Source organism: Malaclemys terrapin, chromosome 10 (genome assembly GCF_027887155.1).
Source record: "Malaclemys terrapin pileata isolate rMalTer1 chromosome 10, rMalTer1.hap1, whole genome shotgun sequence".
In the NCBI taxonomy this organism is placed as follows: domain Eukaryota; kingdom Metazoa; phylum Chordata; order Testudines; family Emydidae; genus Malaclemys; species Malaclemys terrapin.
The window spans coordinates 26,360,406-26,380,100 of record NC_071514.1 but is presented as its reverse complement, the minus strand read 5'-3'; the positions used below and the strand labels follow the sequence as shown (position 1 = coordinate 26,380,100).

Genomic DNA, 19,695 nt, shown 5'->3' with positions numbered 1-19,695 from the left:
CAACAAGTATAATCTCATATAAGAATTTGCTAAAGTGAAGGACTGGTGCAAATACATTAACTGGTGGGAGTGTGTACTGTAGGTTCATGCTGCTACACACCTGGCTAGTGAGGGATTTCTAGAGAACATTAATGGCAGACCCTTTTGCTAAAGATGAAACTGATTTACTGTATAATATGCTTTATCTCCGCCAGCCTGGGAAGCGGGATTACTGAGACATTGTCTATTGTGTTCCAGCAAAGAACTCTGCTTCACTGACCTCTCAGACATGCAACACTAAAATGATTTTTTCTGTTTTTCAGCCAGGCCTATAAGGATTTTAAAAGACTAAATGCAATTCCATTCTTTTCAGTAACTACAGCCAACATCTAAGTTGCTGAAACATGAAATTTCTTCCCTCGAATAGACAACCTTGGAACGTCTAACCCAAAAGAAATCCCATTAGTCATACACTGAGACTGTCTCTGGGAAAATTGCTAGTGGAAGTGGGACAAATAGGCCAGGTAAGATGAGTAATGTATTTATTCTGGATTTATAAGAGCTGATCCACCTTTGATTTCCAGTGGGGGTAGATGGAATCGCTGTGAAATGTGTGGTTAGGCAGGGAGCTCAGACTGCTCTCTCTTTGGGAGGGGTGGTAAAGAGGTTACTAGAGGACAATTGTCTTGCTCACTAGGGTCAAATGCTGACTGGCCTATGCACAGGGCTGATGGGAAAGACACAAAGAGCCCCTCCCCATTTTGTGCGCCCTGTGCCAGGACATGTTACAACTGCAGTCCCTGCACTTGGGAGGTACAGACATTGCTATGTGCCCCTGGGAAGTACAAATCACCCAAAGGGGGCAGAGAAGCAGGGCAAAGGATCTATGGCAACAGCTGTGCCCCGCTCAATTCTCCCTAAAATCCACAGAGCTACACACTGCACACCTGAACTCAGAGCAGGCTTAGGGGTGGGAGCTAGTGTCAGGGGATAGGGTCAGTGTGTTTTATCACATACACTTCCTGCCCCAGCCGCTCTCAGATTTCTCTTGCCCCTCGGAAGAACATTGAGTGTGGAGCTACAGCTAGGGCAGGCAAAAGATGCTTTTACAGCATAAACACACATCCATCTGTGCCAGGAAACTTAAATAGGGCCTGACCATGTCCCTAGCCTCCAAGATCAGCTCATTTAAGTTTGGGGCACACATTCTAAATTGACAGTTTTAGGCCAAAAAATATTATGTTAACAAATGTGCTCTGCTCACGATATACTGTACAGACTGGTTAGGAAATGTTCTCTTACCCCAATTTCAGTCAGGTTTTGAAGACAAACATCCTCCACAAATGACAGTAATGGAATTTAACAGCAAAGACCACCCAAGACACTGGGAATCTCAAGTTGCTTGGCCTCAGGTTCTCTGGTTTGTTCTGCTCGGCCTCATATGCACTCTTGGTTGAGATACAAAGAAAGATTGTTTCCTTCCTTCCTGACTTGGATTTTTCTTTTACTTCTCATCTGACCAACATAACATTTAGTAGATGGGCTGGAAAATTCTAGAATTTTGAATTCAAATATAGATACAACAACAAATGTTATAAAAGAGCCAAAAGTCAATCGCTATGGCAGTTTATAGAGGAGACTCAGTGGGGTTTGGCTTTTGTAAATAACTTTTCTCTCTCTAGGGTATGTTTGCATTGCAGGTGCTGCAGCAGCACAGCTGCTGTGCTGTAGTGTACACACTTACTGCAGTCAGGGAAGAGGTTTTTTCATTGCTTTAGTAAATCCACCCCATCAAGGGGTAGGAGCGAGGTTGACGGAAAAATTCTTCCATTGGCCCAGTGGTGAATATACTTGGACTTAGGTCAGCTTACCTATACCTCTGAGCAACTTAGGTATGTTGACCTAAGTTTTATGGGTAGACCAAGCCTTAAAGAGCCTCTCCTTGCCTCAGGCTCTTTGGGAAGCATCTCCACTTATATACCAAAAATGTCTTTTTATCCCTTTCCCTGTTCATTTGTTTCCTGTTGAACTGGCCAACCCACACAAACTACAGGACTCTTTTCACACAGTTAGCCACGGACAGGAAAAACAGCCCATCAAAATGAAGCATCTCCACCCATCTCAGTAGCATCTCCTCTGCTTTCTGATCCTACTTTGAGCTGTCAGAGTAAAGGCTGGGTCTACACTACAAAATTTTGTCGGCATAGCTATGTGGGGGCCCTAACCAATACAGCTATGCTGGCAAAACCCCAGTGTATACACAGCTGTGCTGACAGAAGAGTGTGTCTATCGGCATAGATAATGTCATTCAGCGATGGTGGTAGTAAAATGCCTTCTGTTGGCATACATTGCATTTACGCTAGGGGGCTCTGCTGGTATAGACAAGGCAAAACATCAGCTCACCTAAGCACCTACCTTATCAGTCTTTGTAACGTTGCAAACCGCAAACCTTTGATCTGTCATAGCGAACCCCACAGGAAGAACTGCCCCAGCTACACATCCATAATGGGGCCATCTCTTCCCCCCTTCCTGGCAGTGCAGGATGCTGTGTGGTTTGCTGGTCTAGTATACCCCTCCTTCACTGGATTGTGTTTGCAACTTTTTATTAAACCAAAGTTACAATGAAATGATAACATACTTTGACTTATGCAAGATCAGGATAATATTCAAAGAACCTGGCTACTGGATATTTTAACAGCCCCTCAAAGCTGATGTAGATTCAGCTGTGTGGCCTTCTCTGCCTGTGCTTAATTCCTCCACTGTCTGGCTTGCCCTTTGATGTCTGATGAGCAAGGATCCATCTCCTCTTCACATGTGCCCGTTAATTAATCTATTCAGAGATGCTGTTTACAGACTGTTACTCTGTTTACAGTTGACTACTGTTAAACATTTGGTCTTCACAACTCCCTTTCTTCTGCTCCACCCTATGCAACTCCTTCCTGATTTTTCAAAATAAATGTCTCCACATCAGTCTGGAAGGTCTCAAACTCACTGCCCTTTCCCCCAATTGCTGCCCTTACTCCACTCAGAGAAAGGAGTTTCCCCAAAACGACTGCTTGTCTCCCCAAGACACGAGTGTTTTTTTTCCTCCAGTTCACTAAGGACTAGGAAACAGTGAGTCAGCATCACCATTCTTTTGCTGGGCATGTCCACACTAACAGCTCAGAGAAACACATTAAAAAAAACCTACAAGCTTTAGGGCTCAGAACCACAAAGAGGTAATGTGCCCGACTTTAAGCTGCTGAGCAGTTCTATCAAACTCAGCTATCCAAGTGCTTAAAGAGAAGCTTGCACATATGTCTTTGCAGGATTGGGGGCCTCAGAGGACAGAAGGTATTCTGACAAAGTAAAGGAAATACGTACAGACGGGGAAAAGAATGAATTATTTGTTTATGGTGCAACAATTCAGATCTGGGCTAAAAATGTTTTCAGCCCTCTTTCTCATCACTCCATATGGATTTTAAAATATATTTAAAACATGAAAAAAATGAAATAAACTTAAAACAAATGTTCAGTTAAAAATCATAATAGTTTCCAATTAACAGATTATTATTACTCCCTTGTAGTGCAGCAGCACGAGTTGAGCTAAGGGATTGGGGCCCAGTTATGCTAAGTGCAAAACAAATGGAAAGGAAGGCATAGTTTCTGCCCCAAATGCTTAGGACCTAACGTAGAACAGAATGCTCCACAAGTGTGTGACCATTGACCAACAACAGGGGAGGAAGGAAGAGGGTAGCAATAGGGTCATGAATTTACCTAATGTAACAGTAGGCACAACTTGACTGTACCAAATAATTGTTTTAAAACATCTTTTTGTTGGCAAGCCCTCCTCCTTATTATAGATGGAGCTGATAGCACCACCTATAATTAAAAGTTGCCTGACATTTTGCATTATCAGACTCTGTTTTCAGTTGCTTATAACTTTGCCAAACTTTAATTGTGCAAATTGAAATCTTCCTGCCTTAGGCTGAAGTTTTTTGGAAAGTTTCAGTAAAAATGGCTCAGTCATTTCCAAGACAGAGATTAAGGTAAAATATGCTTTTCCTGTGTTGTTAAACTACTTACAACGATTTTGTTGAGAAGCTGTAGAGAATGGACTTGAAATTTGGCAGGAGTACAGCATTTCTGTCAGAGCAAGGTTTTTTTTGCTATTCTTGTGAAAAATGCCCCAAATTTGGCCAAGTTATAAGCCTCTGAAAAATCTTAGTTCTCATGTATTCAGTAGAAACTTCTTAGAGTTTGGCAGCCAAATTCCCCAAAGATTCATCCAACGTGCACCAGCCTGGGGATGATCAAGACTTTCCCTACAACTGCTCATTCCAGCAACCAGGGGCTGCTTTGCAGTGGCACCAATTGAGATATTTCTTGGGGAGGACAAAATCCCACTAGCAGGGCCCCATTCTGCTCCCCACTTGCCTCCCCCTCCTCCCACAAGGACTCCAGGTCTCCCTCGGCTGGGGAGTCTCCCCTCCCTCTTACCACACAGTGCTTGAGCCAGTGCTGCCAGCAGTTGAGTTGTCAGTGGATTCCCCGAAGCTCCACCGCACAGGAACACTCCCCATGTGCCCGGATCACAACCCGTGTTCCCTCTAATTTTTTACATCCATGTGTGGAATGAATTTTGTTATTTGCACAATATGGAGGTGATGTGTGACACATTACCTTCATATTGGTGCACCTAACAAAATTCATGTGGTGGGGGTGGGGCTGAGGGGTTTGGAGTGTGGGAGGGGGCTCAGGGCTGAGGCGTTTGGGGTGCAGGCTGCCCAGGGGCTGCAGTGGGGAGAGAGGACTCCCCCCAGCCCTCTTACGCCACAGCAACTCGGGGCCGGGGGAGAAGTGCCTGTCCCGGCAGCTCCGGCAGGCCTGGGCCTGGCCAAGGGAGGGGCTCCTTTCCCCCAGCCGTGGCAAGTCCGGGCAGGTCCATGCTGGGGTTGGCGCCGGGGGAGGGGTGCCTCTCCCCACTGTGGCAGGTCCGCACTGGGGCCGGTGAGGAGGGGTGCCTCTGCTCGCCACAACCCTGAGCCCCTGCGCAGGGCTTAACAGGCAGCTGTGCAGCTTAGAGGGAACTTAGGTCACAACACCCCTATATCTGGCCAGGGGGGCGGCTGGACCAAATTTGAATGGTATTGTGATCCTGTGTACCAGGTCACTATGTCACTCACTGAAATTTGGTATGAGTCAAATTTCAGTGGTGTTGTGACCAGGCAGCTGGAGCGACACAGCAGGGCTCGCCCACAGCAGCCACACTGATTTAGTACAGGACTACTGCTTACAAGTGGTTGGGTCATAACCCTTCCTCCCCCTGCCCAGCTCCACAGCCTATGGAACTTTGAGCAAGTGCAAAAATATTGGGGGGTTTGGTGCCCCATGGTTGCCACCACTGCTGCTGTGGTGCCAGGCACAGGAACTGAGAACAGGGGGATTGTCTCTCCTTTGCTACCAAGGCTCCCACTACTGACTTCCAAGCAGTGGAGGAACAGGAGGAAGCTGCGTTACTGGAATGTAGATGGTACAACAAAGAGCATGGTGGGGAAGACCTGAGTCATGGAGAGATCAAATGAGAGGCCCCAGGTGGGAATGGGAGTCTGAAGGGCCGGGGGAGGCTGGACTGGCTGAGCAAGGATATGAGGACTGAAAGCCAGGGATTGGCAGGGTGTATGTGAAGTCAGTTGAAAGGGTTAGATGGGACAAGCAGGTAGAGACAAGGGCAAAAGGGGTAGTGCTGGGGGGAATAGGGGTATAAGTGTCTGTGACCACTACAGCACACTTACCTCTGGAGGTTGGAAAATAACCCAAGATTGCTGAGTCTCACCATTCCTCTGCTGTTAGCAAAGATCCATGAAAGCCAGTGAGAAAGCGTGTCTCATCCCCCTTCAGTGGCTGGTTCACATAGAGGTTAACAGACTACTGCCACTACCAGTTATTGTATTAGCTCAAGTGGCAGAAGTCTACACGGTGAATCTAAAAGTTCCAACCCTACTGATGAGCCATATGGGTATCAGTATCATCCCACATAATGAAATTTCCATTTTTTTCAGGAAAGCCTAGGAAAGATACCAAAACTAAACATGTGAGGTTGCAAAGTCAAGCACTCGAATGATAGGAAATGCCAGAATTAAGGTTGCCTGTGCAACCTAGGTTCTGCTTCAAGTGCTTGCTCATGTCGTTGGAGATTTTTGCCTTAGCAATATCTGTAGGGTCGGCAGTGGCGCCTCCTTGAGGGCCACGCTCATGCGTCGATATATCAGGCGCTATCAACCCTATGCCCTCTCAGTTCCTTCTTACAGCCCGTGGTGGTTAGTCGGAGTGCTTTCCCTTGCATTGCCGATCCCCCGAGATGAAGCAGCGCTCTCCACCTCTGTGCCACAAGTCACCAGAGCCACAGCCCGGATGCTGTGGGGCTTGTCCTCTGTCACCAGCACCACGTTCCCGGTCGCTGCCATCTCAACGCGGATCACCTAGAGCAAGATGCTGGTCGCCGTACTACCGACGCCGCTCACCATCCTGCAGATAATCATCTGGGCACAGGTCCCAGTCACCTACATAGTGGGAGTGCTCCCCGTCGCGTCTTCAGTCCCCCCCAGCACTGGTTCCCAACAGCAACAGCCAGCAAGCAGACCCAGGCATTGACTGCCCCACCGTGGTCACTGGAAGGGGATTCCTCCGGCAAGGAAGCCCAGGTCAGCCCCTCGCCTGGTCTGCACCAGCACGAATGGGCACCCAAGGCTGCGTCAATGTTGATGTTGCCGACTTGGCAGCATGACTAGTGACCTTATTGGGGCGCATGGGGAATGCTGGTTGTGGCGATGCCCCCTTCTCACCACTCATCGGCCATCACCTCGGAGCAGCAGCTGGTGGCACCGATGGCACTGGGCTCGGTGCACAAGGCACGCCCGATGGTCGGAGCAGAGGGAACAGCGCCCACCGCTAAGCAGGAAGATGCCCTGGAACCTCCCCCAGCGCTGCAGTCATTATCCTCGTCCCCGGATGAGACGGTTGCAGGACCCTCGAGGGCAAGCCCACCAGACGATTTCAAAGAACATCAGGCCCTGCTGCGTCAGATGGCCGAGAACTTGAGCCTGGAGGTAGAGGAAATGGCTGAGCAGACGGACACCTTGTTTAATGTCCTGTCAGCCTCCACCCCAAAACATGTCGCACTACTGGTGCACAATGGTGTTCTTAAGATTGCCAAGGATCTTTGGCAAACTACGTCCTCCATCCCTCCCCCCTCACAGGGCTGAACAGAAGCACTTTGTCCCAGCTGAGGGGTTCGAGTACCTCTATACCCATTCTCCCTCCCCCAGTCTTGCTGGTGGTCTCTGCGGCCAATGAAAGAGACAAACGGGGGCATACCAGTTTGAGTCCTAAATATAAAGAGGCCAAACAGTTGGATCTGTTTGGGAGAAAGATTTTATTAGATGGACGGTTTGCCAACCAGATCTGCAAACTATCAGTCCCTCTTGGGCCATTACAACTTTAGCTTATGGTACTCTCCATAAGTTCTAGGAGTCCCTTCCACATGGGTTGGTTCAAGAATTTGGCACCCTGATGGAGGAGGGCACTGTGGCTGTCAGGTGCTCCCTTCAGATGACATGGGACGTGGCAGACTCGGCAGCCAGGGTGGTCGCGTTGGCGGTGGTGATGAGGCATGGCTTCTGACTGCAGGTCTCTCCCTGGAAATGCTGACCTCCATCCAAGATCTCCTGTTGGATGGGAATGGTCTCTTTTCAGACCAGACTGATGCAAGGCTGCATGGACTGGAGGACACCAGGGCCACTCTTCTCTCACTGGGAATGCATACATCGCAGCCTCGAGGAAGCAGTTCCAGCTGCCCCTGCCACCTAAGCCTTGGCAGTCTTGGCAGGGACCTGCAAGAAGAAGGGACAGAGATACTAGTTCAGCCACCGTTGCCCTTCTTCCTCCCACTCACCTGCGCAACCCAGTCCAGCAAAGCACTCCAGGGACCAGAAGCGCTCGATTTGAGGGCAGTCACTGTCCAGGATCCACCCCGCTCTTTCCTCAACAGTCTGTGTCCACTCCGTTTGGCCTGGTCCCAAGTCACCTCGGACCGTTGGGTGCTGGACATAGCATCTCATGGTTACAGCCTGCAATTTTTGGCTGCCCTTCCCTCCCATCCCCCCTCCTTCTCATCCCTCTTCAGGGACCCTTCTCACGAGCAACTCCTCATTCAGAAGGTCGAGAACCTCCTGTGCCTGGAGGCGGTGGAGGAGGCCCCTCGGGACATGAGGGGAAAGGGCTTCTACTCCCGCTACTTCCTAATCCCAAAGGCAAAAGGGTGCCTCAGGCCATTCTGGACCCGCGATGCCTCAACAAGTCTCCCTGGCGTCCATTATCCCCTCCCTGAATCCAGGAGACTGGTATGCCACCCTTGACTTGAATGATGCCTTTTTTCCACATCTCTATCGTCCAAAGTCACAGGCGTTTCCTCTGGTTTATAGTGGGCAAACGCCATTTCCAATTCATGGCGCTCCCCTTTGGCCTCTCATCAGCCCCAAGGGTTTTTACCAAATATGTGGTCCGGTGGCCGGTTACCTCAGACATCCAGGAGTCCAGGTCTTCCCATACCTCGACGACTGGCTCATCAAGGGCAAGTCCCAGAACCAAGTACAGAGAAGCCTCGATCTGGTGCGTTTCACCTGCCACAAGCTAGGCATGTTGATAAATGAGAAAATATCCACCTTAAAGGCCAGTCCAATGCGGAGTTCATCGGAGCGGTTCTCGACTCCACACGAGCCAGAGCCTTCCTCCCAGAGGTGCGTTTTCAGGCCATGTCGGATCTGATCTCCCATGTGAGGAGCTACCTGCTCACCATGGCTCACACCTGCCTGCGGTTGTTGGGCCACATGGCTGCCTGTACCTATGTGATCAGTCATGCTTGACTCCACGTCTGGCCTCTGCAAGCGTGGCTGGCGTTGCTTTACACCACTAACAGACATGATCAAGACCGAGTGGTGAGGGTGCCGGATCACATCCTGTCATCCCTGGATTGGTGGTTGGACGCTGGGTCGTGATCCCGTCCCCATCATTGACCCTTGTCTCCGATGCTTCAGACCTGGGCTGGGGAGCCCACCTGGGCAAGCTGAGCACCCAGGGCTGATGGGTGTGGGACGATCTGGCCCTCCACATCAACATCAGGGAGCTCAGAGCGGTTTGCCTGGCCTGCCAGGCCTTCTTGCCACCTGAGGGGCAAGGTAGTGCAGGTCTTGATGGACAATACCGCCACAATGTATTACATCAACAGACAGGGCAGAGCCAGGTCGTCAGCCCTCTGCCAAGAAGCTCTCAACCTTTGGCACTTCTGCAGCATGCCATTTATCTGGTAGCTGCGGACCTGCCTGGCACCAAGAATGTGCTAGTGGATTGCCTCAGCAGAACCTTCTCATCTCGCCACGAGCGGTCCCTCCATCTGGAGGCAGCCAGTATGATCTTACGGAAGTGGAGGACTCCCCAGGTGGATTTGTTTGTGTCCTGCCAAAACAGGAAATGCCATGTGTTCTGTTCGCTCCAGGGGATGGATGGGAGTTCCCTGTCGGATGCTTTCCTACATCCGTGGTCAGGGGCCCTGATGTTTGCCTTCCCGCCAGTGCCATTGATCCACAGAGTCCTAGTGAAAATAAAGCGGGACATGGCGAAGGTTATTCTGATAGCTCCCGAGTGGCTTCACCAGCACTGGTTAGGCACGCAGCTGGACCTTTCGGTAGCCAAGCCACTGCAACTCCCTCTCTGGCTGTACCTGTCTCAGAATCACAGCAGTCTCCTGCACCCGAACCTGGAGGCGCTGCACTTCATACCATGGCTGCTGCGTGGCTAAATGCGGACGAGCGGGATGCTTGACCCAAGTGCAACAGGCCTTGCTGGGTAGCAGAAAGCCCTCCACCAGAACGACCTATTGGGCAAAGTGGAAAAGGTTTATGTGCTGGGCCTTGGATTGGTGTGTCCGGGCCAAGCAGGCCTCCCTGCAGGTCATCCTGGACTATCTCCTGCACCTCAAGCTCCAGGGCTTGTCACTGTTGTCAGTCAGGGTCCACCTGGCTGCTGTTTTGGCTTTCCACTCTCTGTTCCAAGGCAGGTCGATCTTCACTTATGACATGACGGCCCAATTCCTGAAAGGTCTGGAGTGTCTTTACCCGCATGTCCGGGATCCGGTCCCTCCCTAGGATTGGAACCTTGTGCTGTCAAGGCTCATCGGACTTCCATTTCAGCGTCTGGCTTCCAATTCTCTTCTCCTTCTCTCCTGGAAGGTGGTGTTCCTGGTGGCAATTACGTCCACCTGCAGAGTGTCTGAACTCAGAGTGCTTATGTAGTAACCTCCCTATACGGTGTTCTACAAGGACAAGGTCCAGTTGCAGCTGCACCCGGCGTTCCTACCAAAGGTAGTTTCCCAGTTTCGTACCTGCCAGGACATTTTCTTACCAGTCTTCTTTCCGAAGCCCCATAGTTCTAAAGAGGAGCGCAGGTTACACGCCCTGGATGTTTAGAGGGCGCTGGCCTTTTATATTGACAGGACACAGTCTTTCCGTAAATCTACGCAACTGTTTGTTTCTGTGGCATACAGGATAAAAGGTCACCCAGTGTCTGTTCAGAGGATTTCATCCTGGATTACAGCCTGCATCTGATACTGCTATGAGCTCGCAAGTGTGCCTCCACTGACGATAGTCAAAGTGTACTCAACTGGAGCACAAGCGTCATCAGCGGCCTTCTTGGCTCATGTGCCGATCCAAGAGATCTGTAGAGCTGCTATGTGGTTGTCTGTCCACACATTTACATCCCATTATGCACTTACCCAGCAGGCCCGGGAGGATGCTGGCTTCAGCCGTGCAGTGCTGCTAGCTACAAAACTGTGAACTCCAAGCCCACCTCCATTGGCACTGCTTCTGAGTCACCTAGAATGGAATTGACATGAGCAAGCACTCAAAGAAGAGAAAACAGTTACCTACCTTCTGTAACTCTTGTTCTTCGAGATATGTTGCTCATGTCCATTCTATTACCCACCCTCCTGCCCCTCTGTAAGAGTCGCCGGCAAGAAGGAACTGAGAGGGCGTAGGGTCGGCGGTGCCTGATATACTGATGCATAAACGTGGCACTCAAGGGGGTGCCACAGCCGACCCTACGGCCACCACTAAGGCAAAAATCTCCAGCGATTGCACACTTGGGTGCCCACACACCTCTAATGGAACGGACATGAACAACACATCTCGAAGAACAGTTACGAAAGGTAGGTGACCGTTTTTTATTCCCTCCCGTTTATCCTGCATGTGCCAAAAAGCTGAGCAAGAAAAATAGTGAACTACAACAATGCTTACAAATAACATTCCAGTGTCAGGTTTGGTTTCAGCCACGCCCTTCCCCCTGACTCAGCCAGCCCTTGATTAAATATTGTAAATGCAGTATCTGTATTTACATTCTTGGAAACCTTATAATAGAAACTTTATTGACACATTTGTTATAGTCCTATAAAATGAGCTGATATGACCATCTGGCTTCAGAGAGGGACAGACACTAATTTATTTCAGGTTAATACCCTTTCATTCTGTAGCCTGTCACTTTTTATGGATTCTTTATTTGTAGCAGTCTTGTGCTCTGTTGTATTCACACTTTATGATCTTGTCATTTTAAGTCCTTGCATGCTGGGATGGGAATAAACACTTAAAAGCACTGAGTTTAATTACACTCTCAGTTATTAATTAGTCAGGCAAATTAAGTGGACATTTAATTAACTATGTTATCACTTCAAGATGGAAGCAGAGTCCAGACACTTTAAACTGGTATTGTGTTCATTTATCTCAATTAGTCAGAAAGTGTTGAGTAAATCAGGTCATTTAGTTATTTAATGATACAACTAAGTTATGATTTATGTTGCAGTACAGCCCAGAAGCTCTCATCCGGATCCGTGCTCCATTGTGTTAGGTGCTGTACAAATACAGCTCTAAAAACCTCTCTAAGATATGGCCTTTCCACTCCATCCACACAGCTACAGCTCTCATCATCTCATATCGCAACTACTGCAACATCATCTCCTTTGGACTTGACAAGTGCAACCCGGCCCTGCTTATATCCATTCAAAATGCTGCTGCAAAAATTGTTGCCCTAGCCCATCACTTTGACCATGTCACCCCTTTCTTTGCATCTCTCCAGGGGCGCCACAACATCCAACATAAACTACTTGTCTATATGTTCTAGGCCTTTTACAGACCCATCTCCATCCAGCATACTCTCTCATGTACTCTTGAGTTGTTGACTCCTGCCTTTGCTCAGCCAGCAATGCTAGCCCTTATTGCCCACTTGTTAAATTGTCAAACAAGTACTGTAATGCTTCCCCCCATGCTGCCCACGTGGTTTGGAGGAAATCCCCACAAACATCTGCAACACAACTTCATTGTCCCCCTTTGGATCCCTTCTGACACCTCTCTTTTGATGTGATGCCTAGGTAGCTGATGAGCTGGGATCCCAGCGTATCATGTTGACCAGCATTGTATCATTTCTCTGTGTTCCCGTGTCTGCATATATCCACCAGTTGTCTCTTGTCTGTCTTATGTGGATGGCTTGTCCTACAAGGGAAAATTTTACCAGTTGAAGAATACTGGTATAGTTAAACTACTGTAGTTATACCAGTATAAACTAAGGTGTGAGTTTAAACCAAGCTAGGTATACCAGTCTAACTCCTCATGTGACTACATTTATTACAGAAGAGAGGGTTTTTTTTTTTTCAGTTTAGCTTCTATCACTTTGGAAGGGGTACTGCCCCCAGCCCTTCCAAACAGCTGTGTCTCCTGTCTGGGGTCTGGGGGCAGTACCGGTACAGCCGCGTCAGAGGAGCTGCTGGCACAGGGCGCTGGCTCCTGAGTGTGTCAGCCCCATGTTCTGCTCCTTTTGCCACTGCGGTTCCCAGGAGAGCCCTGCGGTTCAGCAGATACCAATTTCTATCTACAGATATCCACATCTGCGGATAGACGTTTGTATCTGCGCATGGCTCTACAATTCATTCTTGAAAACGTGTCTTTCCAGTATGGCATACCGGCAATAAATGTCTTAATGGTACGGCGTACTTGGCCATACTGGCTTACTTGCACTACTGAATCCAGTGTATAATAATGTTCTGTTTACATGAGTTGTATAGGAGAGCTTGTTCTAGCATACAGAGATTTTAAATTAAATGGGTTTAGCCAGGAAAACAAAAGCCATTTGAGGAGCAGCAGCTTGGCCGTCCATCCACATAATCGATTATTTACTGAATCTCGAGGAGTAAGGCACCTGGACCCTCAGGAGCATGATGAATCACCACCTTCTGACAAGTCGTCCTGCCACGCCCTGACTTTCCAGCAACCAGACGTAGTAGGGCTCGTGGTGGGTTCTAGGTAGCTCCTTAGTTAAATGGGCACTTTAGACACCCCTGCCTCCAGAGCAGATTGGCCTCTGCTAAGAGGCCAGTTCTGGGAAGGAAGAGGCTGAACAATGGCCTTATTCTCCTAGGGGGGTATTGTTTGTTTTAGTAATGTATGTATAAAACCATTTCTGAAACGGCAGCTTTTGTCCTTTCATCTATAGACACCATCTTTGGAGAACTTAATTTGCAGTGATCTAGATTAATAGTTTAAGGCCAGAAGGGATCATTGGATCATCACGTCTGATCTCATGTATATCACAGGAAATTACATTTCACCTACATTTCATTGTGTATTGAGCACGAGGACCTGTGTTTCACTAAAGCATATCTTCCAGAAAGGCATCTGGACTTGATTTGAAGACCTCAAGAGATGAAGAATCCATCACCTCACTGGGTCACTTGTTCCATTTGTTAATCACCTTCACTATTTATTTTGAATTCATCTGGCTTGAGTGTCCAACGAACAAGAGCTGGAGTGGCAAAGACTGGTAACACGATGACCACATGGAAGCTGAGGAATTACCCTGAATGGGAACATGGAGAGCCTAGACACGCATTTGAACACTGCCTGATGCAGTGCCCCTTGTCAACGTGCTGTACCTTGGAAGAACTATTTGAGATACGTGACACCACCAGGTCTTGACTGCGGTTCTGGAGTGAGAAGCTACAATTATGAGCCACCATTGGTTTTGTTATGCTTTTCTCAGCTAAATTAAAGAGCCCTTTAGACTCAGTAGTTTCTCCCTGTGAAATTACCCAGAGACTATAATCAATTCACCTCTTAATCTTCTTGATAAAGATAAACAGATAGAACTCTTTAAAGTCTCTCACTGTAAGGCATTTTCACAAGCCTTTGAATCACTTGCAGAGTCTCATTTAGGTTTCTCAGTCATGTTTGAGTACCAAAGAATAAACTTCCAGGATTCTAAAAAAAAAAAAAAAAAAAAGTGTGTGTGGGGGGGGGGGAGCATGAGAGAAGAGAGCAGCTGGCACAATTGAAACCTATCAATGTTTGAGAACTTTTAAGAGTATAAAGTATCCTAGTGTTATTTTATTAAGGTACATAAATGATTTAGCAAACTACTAGCTCTAATTGCTGAATAAGACCTAGGGAGTGGGACTGTCAGACTAGAAAATAGTGAAAGAAATGAAAAAAACAAATGAACAAAGAGAAATGAAGGCCAAAGTTATTGTTTTGTCATCTTATGGACCAGCTATCATAGTTTGTTTAGTGTTAATTTTCTTCCATGAGTTCACTGTCAAATCTTTTTGCTTTCAAGAATATTTTACTTCTGGATTTTCTTTATTAGCTTCATTGCTGAGCAGACATTTCAAAACAGATACATCTTTTCTAAGTACATTACCCTGAACTTTGCTAGGAAAAGGACTGAGGCAGAACTTTCTCCAGCAATATAATCTGCATAGTATCACTTTTCTTCTTAGTACAGAAATAACAAAAGCTTATGTCCACCAATGATGAGTGATGACTTGTTGTTGCATAAAAAAAAAGAGATCTTCCTTCCACTCCTGTTATGTAGCAGTTACTGTTCTGCCTGTTGTATCTTGCATTTCATTCCCTTTATGTGGCATTTAGGTAGCAGCATTAAAGATGCACTGGTTCTTCCTTGAAAGCGAGACCGAGCCATATTGAAATTCTTCTTTTCAGAAGCTCTGTTCTTTGAATTGTCATCCGAAATTCTCAACATTTGAACTTTAGCACTGACCTGATTTTTCTGGAAGTTTTGTTCTCTGTGGCCAGCCATAGCCCTCAGCATTTCCAATTGGTTTGATCTTGGCTGCCATTCTGTCTAGCTTTTTCTGTGCCCATTTCATCTTCATATCGCTCATCTCTCATTAGTTATCATCAACAGTTGTTACTTTAAAGTCTGTGGAACCAGTGTGGGCTTGTGGATAGGAGACCAGACAGAATCAGAAGAAATTTTATTCCCAGCTCTGCCAATAACTCACTGACAACTTGGAAAAAGTCACACAATCTCTGCCTAAGGCCTGGTCTAAACAGTTGGTTTATTTATTTTTCTTAAACTGGTATGAGTATTTTGGGTAAGCATGTGTTTCCTCTCCCTGACCCTGCTAAACAAAATAGTTGTACTAGTACAATCCCTACCTTGGATGCAGTTATATTGATATAAAAGAGCCTTGTATCAATATATCTCACTCCTTTATGGGAGGGGAATAAGCTTATATCAGTAGGTAGCACCTTCCCATGGATGTAACTGCATCCGCACAGGGGGACAGTGTACTACTTTAACTGTCCTGGTCGAGTTAAAGCAGTACTACACCCTCCCCCAACCCTGGTAGCACTGGAAGCACCATGGCTAAGGTTTTCTATAAGGTGTGTGTAGCAATCGCCTTAATTTCCCAAGCTGTAAAACGGGGACAAAATTGTTTCACTCTTTCATAAAACACTTCAAAAGCTATAGCTGAAATGTGTTATGTAAGTGCTAAGTGGTGATGTTACAGATTCAAGAGCCAACTATATTACCCAGTACCTGGAATTTCTTTTGCAGGCTCAGTTACATCTCTTATTCTGCTCTGTAATGGCCTCATGGATAGCCAGACTATTTTTCTTATGAGAGTCTGAGAAGAGGAGGGTCCAACAGTTTCTGCTTCATGATGGGAGAAGAGCAAAATCAGGTTTCTATGTTTTTGGCCTTTCCCCATTTTGGAATGACTTAAAACCTTACCCACAATGTTTCAGATGCTCAGGGTTCACTAATAGGATTTTGTTTAACAGAGACAGCCCAGCATGCATCTCTTCCCCTCAGTGGCCAGACCAACATCCAAACTAATTACATTTTTAAAGAAAAATCAAGAAAGAAGGGAGTGTATCAGTGAAAAGAGACGAAAGGAAGATCGGCGCGAGAGAAAGTTAGTAGAAACGGGCCAGAGGTATGGTAGAAACAGAAAAGGAAGGTGAAGAAAGGGAGAGACGTTTAAAGAAATGTATTGTTTTCAACTCCTCACACAGCTGTCAGTTTGTCATTTTCTGACATTCAGAGGTGGGACAGGGCAGGTGTTTGTCTGAGGAGAAAGTAGAGCTAAAAGGCTGAATTTAGAATTATTACCAGGGTAAGAAAAAAGGTATTGGGATAGAAACGTGGTCTGTGCTGAAGAAAGCATCAGAAAGATCAATCTCACAGTCCTCGAGGGCTAGGAAAAAAGGTTACAATTGCAATGTTATGCTATGTGATGGCAAAAATAGATGGCAAAAGTATTCATTTCCTCCCACATGCATAGGCTGGTTTTACCTGCATGGTAGATCGAGCCTCCTATACAGTATTAGGCCAGGTCTACACTAGAAACGTTTGCCAGTATAATAATGTCAGTTGGGGAGTGATTATATATATATATATATATATATATATATATGTTATGTTTACAAAATACAGTAGATTCCACGTAGTTGCAATCCTGATATTAAGCAATGGCATGCTGCTTATTGGCAACTTTGTTTTTAGAAGAAAGATGCCACCCACTTGCAGGCAGGTCTGCAGAAGGAAGTGCTGGGACATGCCAAGCACTCTCTACAGGCAGGTTTGCGAGGCTGCAGCTCGGCATGTCCTATGTCCCAGTACTTCTTTTGGGGGCTGCAGCCCAGCACACCTGCTTGCACACAGGGCCCACACATGTGCTGTGGGCCAAGCACTAGCAGGGAGAGGGGCTGCAGTCCATATGCTGGATCTGCACAGTACCTCTCCCTGTGCTCTCCTGGGGGACTGTGCACAGCGAAGGAAGCGTTGGGATGTGCTGAGCCCCAACCCCTGGAGAGTGCAGGCATAGGTACAGTGTAGATCGTGGCCCCAGCACCACCACTCCCTGTATCTACCAAAGCCCCAGCATCTAGACTGCAGCCCCGCTCCCTGCTGCTGCCCTGCCCACAGGTTTGCAGGGCTGCAGCCAGGGAAGACACATCCCAGTGCTTCCTTCCCTGGCTGCTGCCTCACAAACCTGCCTTCTACTTATTAGCAACTGCCAGATAATGGCAACTTTTTGCAGCAAGTGAGGGGTTGTTAATAAGCAGAACTGATGTACTGTGTCTTTACAGGCAAAAACCTACAGGTAGATGCAGTTAATACCAGCATAGAAATGCTTTTGCCATAGGTTATTTTGCTCTAAGAAGCAGTATAAGTTATACTGACAAAAGCATACGCAGCATCTACAATAGGAGGGTTTGCTACAATAGCAAACCTATTCTGGTGCAGACTAGGCCTTAGTACAATTATTTTCAAGATACTTTAACATTATATAGAGAAAGATACAGGATGAGTTGAAAGCTGCATTGTAAGTAGTAGCTCTAAAGACTGAGAATGAATACACTGACATTTAAATGAAAAATGAGTAGGACAGCCCGCCAATCCCCTGGCATTTTGTAATCTCTTAATTTCTCTTTTTCTTCTACTTTTCTTTCTGGGACTATTATTCTTATTTTAGGCCACAAGACAAAAAATGTAGAAAACATTATTTAAGGTGTTAGGAGACCAAAATTTAATTGTGCTACCACTTAAAGTATTTGGTTTTAAACAAACTGCAAATTACAAACTGTAAATAGACTTCACTGTGATAATTTATTTATGCATAGTTGATGCCCGATTCCTTTTTCGTTTGTAATAATGGGAAAAAAGCTAGGAAAATTTTTAAGCCTCACCTGTGCACGTCTCTTTCACAGATCTTGAATGGATGTGCCAGTCAATCTGAAAGTAACTCAGGCACCCATGAATCTGATCAACACACAGGAAGGGCTTGGAGCTTGATAACATGCTAACCTTTGAAGGGCAAGTGACATATTTCCTACTGAATTTGTAAACAGGAGGAATGAAGGTGTGGGGTGCAAACTATATGCAACGCAGTAGCAACTGCAACTACCAACTTGCTGTTTGCATATGCGCACACACCTTTTGGGGGCTGCCAGTACTGCTTGGCTGTTGGTCCTACTAAAATCAATGGGGGGGGCGGGTTGCAATTGAGCTCAATGGGAGCTGCACATACCCATTTTGTGCCTGCAATTTAAGCTGCATGCCTTGAAAATCTGTTTGATTTTTACTGGAGTAAATAGGGAAGCTGTTGTGCCTAGGGTGACCAGATCACCAAAGACAAATATCGGGACGCGGGGGGGGGGTGACGTGGGGGGGGGCGTGGCCAAAAAAAAAAAAAAAAAAAAAACCTTCCTCCGCAAGCGCTGGAGGGAGGCCCGGGAGACTCAGGGGAAGCGCGGGGCCGGGGTGAGTGAGAGAGCCCGGCCTGGCCCCGAGCAGGCAGGACTCAGTTGGGTGGTAGGGCGAGGAGGGGGCGGCCCGCGGGGCCAGGCGGCGGCTGTTCTCACCCCCAGCCAGCGGGACTCGGGAGCAGCCGCTGCTGTAGCTCCCACTGCCGCGGGGGAGGAAGCGGCCATGGCGCTCCGCGGCTGCGGCTCTGGCGCCCCTGAACCCCACGAGCCGGGGCCTGCTGCAGGGACCCAGCAGCGCGCACGCTGCGCCCAGCCCCTGGCCAGTCGCGTCTGGGCTGCTGCCCAGCTGGTGCTATCCCGCGGCGGCCCCGGAGTGGGGGCAGCAGGCCCCAGCCCCCCCCGTCCCGCTCGGGTCCCGCAGGGGAACGAACGGGGCTGGGCTGCCGATGCCTCCGCTCCGGGATTGCACCAGCTGGGCAGAGCCCAGACGCGACTGGCCAGGGGCTGGGCCCAGCGTACGCGCTGCTGGGTCCCCGCAGCAGGCCCCGGCTCGGGGGGTTCGGAGGCGCCGCAGCCGCGGAGCGCCATGGCCGCTTCCTCCCCCGCGGCAGTGGGAGCTGCAGCAGCGGCTGCTCCCGAGTCCCGCTGCCCGGGGGGTGAGAACAGCCGCCGCCTGGCCCCGCGGGCCGCCCCCCTCCTCGCCCTACCACCCAACTGAGTCCTGCCTGCTTGGGGCCAGGCCGGACTCTCACTCACCCCGGCCCCGCGCTCCTCCTGAGTCTCCCGGGCCTCCCTCCAGCGCTTGCGGAGGGGGGAGGAAGGGTGAGCCCGGGGAAGAGGCGGGGATTCGGGGAGGGAGCCAATCGGGGGAGGTGGGGGCGGAGTCGGGGCGGGGGGGGGGGGTGCGAGCACTTCCGGGCTCTAGGCTCCGGGGCATTTCCTTGTTTGTCCGGTTGTCCCGACCGCATGTCGGTCGGGACGCGGGACAAACAAGGAAATATCGGGACGGTCCCGATAAAATCGGGACGTCTGGTCACCCTAGTTGTGCCACAGGGTTTCCAAGCAACACAATCTCTGATGAAAGAGAAATTTTAAAAACTCACTGATTTACCATGTTAAAAAA

At 48.4% G+C, this 19,695-nt stretch overlaps 1 protein-coding gene and 1 long non-coding RNA gene across 13 annotated transcripts in view; one reads left to right on the top strand and one right to left on the bottom strand.

Annotated features, from left to right (window-relative positions):
• LOC128844105 (uncharacterized) overlaps window positions 1-18,180 on the top strand; it is a 67,724-nt gene extending 49,544 nt beyond the window's left edge. For 3 of the 5 annotated variants that reach the window (XR_008446433.1, XR_008446431.1, XR_008446429.1), the window contains 2 exons: window positions 353-503; window positions 18,075-18,180. This is a non-coding gene — a long non-coding RNA (uncharacterized LOC128844105). Of the gene's footprint in view, window positions 1-352; window positions 504-15,915; window positions 16,043-16,142; window positions 16,277-18,074 lie in introns of all 5 variants that reach the window. The other 2 variants (XR_008446430.1, XR_008446432.1) reach the window with 2 other exon arrangements.
• A 1,507-nt stretch (window positions 18,181-19,687) lies between these two features.
• The window catches only part of TCF12 (transcription factor 12), a 308,920-nt gene continuing 308,912 nt past the window's right edge, over window positions 19,688-19,695 (bottom strand). For all 8 annotated transcript variants that reach the window (XM_054041495.1, XM_054041496.1, XM_054041494.1 and 5 more), the window contains one exon: window positions 19,688-19,695. This exon is cut by the window's right edge and continues 2,287 nt beyond it. The gene's annotated coding sequence lies outside the window, so the exon portion shown is untranslated.